This window comes from Eschrichtius robustus, chromosome 13 (assembly GCF_028021215.1).
Source record: "Eschrichtius robustus isolate mEscRob2 chromosome 13, mEscRob2.pri, whole genome shotgun sequence".
In the NCBI taxonomy this organism is placed as follows: domain Eukaryota; kingdom Metazoa; phylum Chordata; class Mammalia; order Artiodactyla; family Eschrichtiidae; genus Eschrichtius; species Eschrichtius robustus.
Window position 1 is genome coordinate 55,126,613 of NC_090836.1, and position 5,781 is coordinate 55,132,393.

At 41.8% G+C, this 5,781-nt stretch overlaps 1 non-coding gene and 1 pseudogene across 1 annotated transcript; one reads left to right on the top strand and one right to left on the bottom strand.

Moving 5' to 3' along the window:
* Nucleotides 1–1,508: 1,508 nt before the first annotated feature.
* On the bottom strand, nt 1,509–1,581 carry TRNAE-UUC (transfer RNA glutamic acid (anticodon UUC)). Its single transcript has one exon. It is a non-coding gene; the product is annotated as a tRNA-Glu (tRNA).
* A 121-nt stretch (nt 1,582–1,702) lies between these two features.
* LOC137775431 (large ribosomal subunit protein uL30 pseudogene) lies at nt 1,703–2,434 on the top strand (annotated as a pseudogene).
* The last annotated feature ends 3,347 nt before the right edge of the window (nt 2,435–5,781 follow it).

A 5,781-nucleotide genomic window follows, 5' to 3' on the forward strand; every position in this document is an offset into this window, starting at 1 on the left:
CAAATGCGCTAAGACAGAGACATTCGTTATGATAACAGCCCAAGGATCCCTATTCTAGTTGACAAGGGAATAAATATAAACAAGTCCCTAATCAATGACTTCACTAGTTGTTTTTCTTTCTTATCCAGCTGGGTGAATTGCTGAAATATAGGTATGGGTGCACAAATATACACAGACACACGAGCAAATCTCACCACTTTTGTCAAGTGCACCCTTTTGGACTATCATGGAAGACTTTCTTCTAGGACTTGAGGAGTAATGTGTACTCTTTTACACTTTTCCAAAGAGGAATAAGCAAGACTTGTAAGGTTTGGTCGGCAGAATAATGACTCCCAAAGATGCCCATGTCCTAATCTACTGAACCTGTGAATTTGTTACAATACATTTCATGGCAGGGGGGATTTAATGCTGCAGATGGAATTAAAGCGGCTGATCAGCAGGTCCTGAGATGAGGACAGTATCCTTAGTTATCCCAGTGAGCCCAGTGGAATCGCAAGGCATCTTTAGAAATAAAAGAGGAAGAGAGGAGACTCAGAGTCAGAGGGACGCAGCAGGAGAAAAACCCCACCTGTCATTTGATGGCTTTGAAGATGGAAGCAGGTCACATACCAAGGAACGTGGGCAGCCTCTAGAAGCCAGAAAAAAGCCAGGGAACAGATTTCCCCCTAAGCCTTCAGAAGGAACGCAGCCTTGCCAATGCCTTAATTTTAGTGAGACCAGTTTTGGACTTCTGACCTCCAGAAGCTGAAGAGAATAAATCTGTATTGTTTTAAGTCACTGAGTTTGAGATAATTTGTTAGAGTGGTAGCAGGAAACGAATGCATAAGAGTTCCTTACAAGGAAAGAAAGATGAGGTGACCCCTCACTGGATACATTTCTGAAAGGACTTTGTTCCCATTAATCCACAGAATCCAGACTATGTTTGTGATTCCTGCCTTGGTTACAGTTTCTCAGGATTCAGTCCTGGGACATCTCATCCCTCTGTGTTCTCCCTGACTCTGTAACTTCATCCACATTCATGGCTTTAGATGCCATTTTTATATAGGGCTGATCCACAAGTTTGTATCTCTCAGCCCTCCTTTCAGAGCTCCAGGCCAGAATATCTCCGCTTGGGTATCTCACAGGGATCTCAAGCTACAGGGATCCAACACTGAACTCTTCATTTTCTACTCTCCACTCCCCATCCTCACACCCCCAGCCTGCCTTTCCCTAGACTTCTCCAATTGCTCATGATAGAAAGTAGTCAAAAAACATTTGACACCTTTTCTCAACCTCCGATTACCGAGTCTTGCCAAGTCTGTCCTCAAATCTGTTTCTAATTCACTCAGTTCTTGCCACCTTTTGTCACCACCCTAGTCCAAGCTATCATCATCTTTTCCCTGAACTACTGTAACAGCTTCCTAACAGCCCTGCTTCCCTCAATACCCCTCCAGTTCATTCTCCACACTGCAGCCAGGGTGATTTTTTTTTTTTTTTTTTGGCCCGCCTCGTGACTTGTGGGATCTTAGTTCCCTGACCAGGGATCGAACCCGGGCCCTCCGCAGTGAAAGTGCAGAGTCCTAACCACTGGACCATCAGGGAACTCCCCAGAGTGATCTTTCAAAATATGAATAAGATGATCCATGCCTCTGCTTAAGACCCTTTCGGGGCTTCCCGTTGCTCGTGCGAGAATATCCAAACCTGCTCTTTTCTGGCTGGAATCATGGAGGGAGCAGAAGAGAAGAAAAAGAAGGTTCCCGCTGTACCGGAAACCCTTAAGAAAAAGCAAAGAAATTTCACAGAGCTGAAGATCAAGCTCCTGAGAAGTTATCCAAAAGATGCTTTGAAAGGCAAGGAGGAAGTTTATCAATGAGGAGGCTAAGCGCTGTTACAAGGAGTATAGGCAGATGTACAGAAGCAATATTCGAATGGCTAGGATGGCAAGAAAAGCTGGCAACTTCTGTGTGCCTGAGGAACCCAAACTGGCACTTGTCATCAGGATCAGAGGTAGCAAAGGTGTGAGCTCAAAGGTCCGAAAGGTGCTGCAGCTTCTTCGCCTGCTCCAGATCTTCAGTGGCACCTTTGTGAAGCTCAACGAGGCTTCAGTCAACATGTTGAGGATTGTGGAACCACATATTGCACGGGGGTACCCAAACCTGAAGTCAGAAAATGAACCGATCTACAAGTTTGGCTATGGCAAAATCAACAAGAAGTGAATTGCCCTGACAGACAACACATGGATTGCTCAGTCACTTGGTAAGTGTGGCATCATCTGCGTGGAGGATCTGATTCATGAGATCTGTTCTGTTGGAAAACGTTTCAGAGAAGCAAACAACTTCCCGTGACCCTTCCAATTGTCTTCTCCACTAGGTGTAATGAAGAAAAAGACCACCCATCTTCTAGAAGGTGGAGATGCTGGCACCAGATCAATAGGCTTATTAGCAGGATGAACTAAGGTGTCTACCTTGATTATTTCTGTAATCTGGTCAGTTAATAAACGGTGACTGCTTTCAAATTGAAAGAAAAAAGAAAAAAGAAAACCCAAACCCTTGAGCATGGCTTAAAAGGCCCCGCATGATCCTCCTGCATCTCTCCAAATCCATCTCATGCCGCTACCCCCGTGCGGCCGCTACCCCCGTGCGGCCGCTACCCCTGTGCAGCCGCTACCCCCGTGCAGCCACATTGACCTGCTTTTAATTCCTTGAAGATTCCAACCCCCCTCCAACCTCAGGGCCTTCATACAAGCTATTCCTTCTGCCTGGAACACGTGCCTCCTAACTTTCCACATGACTCTTCATCCATCAGGTTTCATCTTATCGGAGAGATCTCCTCCAACTTAAAGTAGTCCTCATAACATCCTGTTATTTTCTTCCATAGCTCTTATCAAAATCATGAATTACACACACACTTAATTGTTTAATTCCTGTAACCCTTACTGGTCTGTACACTCCCCAGACCATGTCTGCTGTGTTCATCTCTGCATTGCTCACCCCAGGCACAGAGTCTGACACATAGTAAGTGCTCAGCCATGTTTGGTAAAGGAATAAATTAATAAATGAATGATGAATTTGGATGCAGTAAACAGAATTTTTAAAATCTTCTGTCACCTTTTAGAAATTATTTCTTCCTCTGTCCCCCACCAGACTCTCTTTGCCACTTACTCTTCCCTTCCCTAGCCAGTGCCTATGCTCCAAAACCTTTCTGCAGTATCAAAATACATCTGTCCTGCCACATTCCCACAGGGACTCTGCCCTCTTCTGGCCAATATGGGTACTGATTCCATTTTACTGGAGCTTGAGGATTTATTTTCCTTCTCGGATATTTTTATCTTAATCAGCAACTTCTGGAAAACCAAGAGTTTGGCCCAAAATAAAGACTCCAAATCCATTTCTGTTTAGTAATGTGTATAAATAAAGTCCATTAACAAATTCACGAGTGATGAATCCTAAATATAACCACGGCAGATGTCACTCGTTAATCCAGCACCTGTTTATTACTCTATCTACTCTGGCTGTGAAACTTAGAACTTTTCAAGGAGACCCAGACCCAACAGGGGAGAAGGATATTGTAACTAAGTTAATGAAACCGTCCCCTCTGTAGACAACTTCCCATCTCACTTCCCCCAGATCAGGACACTGGGGAGGAGAATGATCCCTGGGCTGAAAATTTAATCAGCTCCTATACATTATGGCACATGTAAGACCTTCTCATGCTCCCGTCATGACTGAGAGAGTATCATTTCTAATAAAGGTTAGAGGATCAAGAAAAAGAACTGACACTACTCTGCAAGACTCCAGGGGGATGTTTAGAAAATCGTTGCTTTCTAGATGACATTGCCTTTGAGAATTGTTAGCGCTTGTATGTGTGTGATCCAACAGTTAATTGTGGGACCAGAGGAAATACTTGTTGGACAGAATGTCTGCCACTCGCCCTAGCAGGGAGACCTGAAAAGCAGTCTGGATCTGGGACACCCACGGCCGCCCTGGGCTACTCTGAGGCACTTGAAATTCCAGAGGCCACCTTGGATTGGCCTGCTGGTGCCACCCCTTCCCACTGCTCTCCCTCATTCCACTCCCAGCCCTGGGCATTATTATAGGCTGAAAAACTCAGACTTGGGGAAATGCAATGCTAGGGATGAGGGATGGACCTGGGAATAAAACCAAATCCTGTGTATAAGGGTAGGATTTCCCAAAAGGTGGGTGGAGTTTCTCCCATGGGAGTTTAGAAACGAGGCATTTTTTTTTGAGAGGCACATATCTGAGGACAGAGGTGTAAGGCTGGGTATGGAACACCCACAAGAAAACACCCTGTGAATTGTTCAACTTCTTGGATTGTTTTCTCTTAGACTATGGGAAATGCTGTATTTAGTGTATAACATTTGGAGTATTTATTTTTATATTATAGATTATTTATAATTATATTAGATTATTATTAGATTAGATTGTTATTATTATATACCTGGTATGTTATATTAACATAATAATATTAATATATGATATCATATTATTATTACAACGCTCCATGTGGTAATTCTTTTTAGGTACACCAACCCTTCAATAAAATCTGATTTACCCAGAAATCATTGTATGAGAATGTTGAGGTAAATATAGGTATAATGCAGTGTAATTATATTCGTCAGAATCTTTTGGTGGCTGCAAATCAAATTGGCTTAAGTGAAAAGATGAATTCATTGGATCATTGAACTGAAAATTCAGGTGCTCAAACTAAACATTCAAGAATCTCTCTTTCCTTCTCTTAAGTGTAATTTCCTCTGTGTTGTCTTTATTTTCAAGCGGTTACTCCCACAGACGGGTGGAATGGCTACTAGTAGCTCCAATTTAGCAACTCCAACAAAATCAGAGCTTCTATTTCCAAAATGTTTCAGAAACAGTATTAGGCAGATACCTATTTGCTCCACTTGTCCAATCTCAAACCAATCACTGTGGACAGGAATGGCCAAACCTGGGTAAAATGTCCACCTCCAGAGCAAGGGGATTAAGTCAGGTCCTTGAACCACATAAACCAAATCTAAAATTACACATCCGGATGCAAGACACATAACATTTTAAAATAGATATGTTATATCAGCTACTGATAAGTCTTCTAAATAAAAATTTATATTTTTATTTATTTTCAATATAAAAATATAGCAAATTAAAAGAATAGAGGTGTGATCCAGCAATCCCACTCCTGGGCATATATCCAGACAAAACTATAATTCAAACAAATACATGCACCTAAATTCATAGCACCACTATTCACAATAGCCGAGACATGGAAACAACCTAAATATCCATTGACAGATGAATGGATAAAGAAGATATGGTACATATATACAATGGAATACTACTCAGCCATAAAAAAGAATGAAATAATGCCATTTGCAGCAACATGGATGCAACTAGAGATTATCATACTAAGTGTAAGTCAGAAAGAGAAAGAAAAATACCATAAATGAACCTATCTACAAAACAGAAACAGAAACACGGACATGGAGAACAGAATGGTGGTCGCCGAGAAGAAGGGGGTTGGGAGAGGGATGGAGTGGGAGGTTGGGTTAGCAGATGTAAGCTTTTATATATAGAATGGATAAACAACAAGATCCTACTGTATAGCACGAGAACTATATTCAGTATGCTATGATAAACCATAATGGAAAAGAATATTAAAAAACGTATACATGTATAACTGAATCACTTTGCTGTACAGCAGTAATTAACACCATATTGTAAATCAACTATACTTTAGTTTTAAAAATTGCTAAAGAAAAAAAAATCATAGAGGAGGACAAAGTTTGCTTTT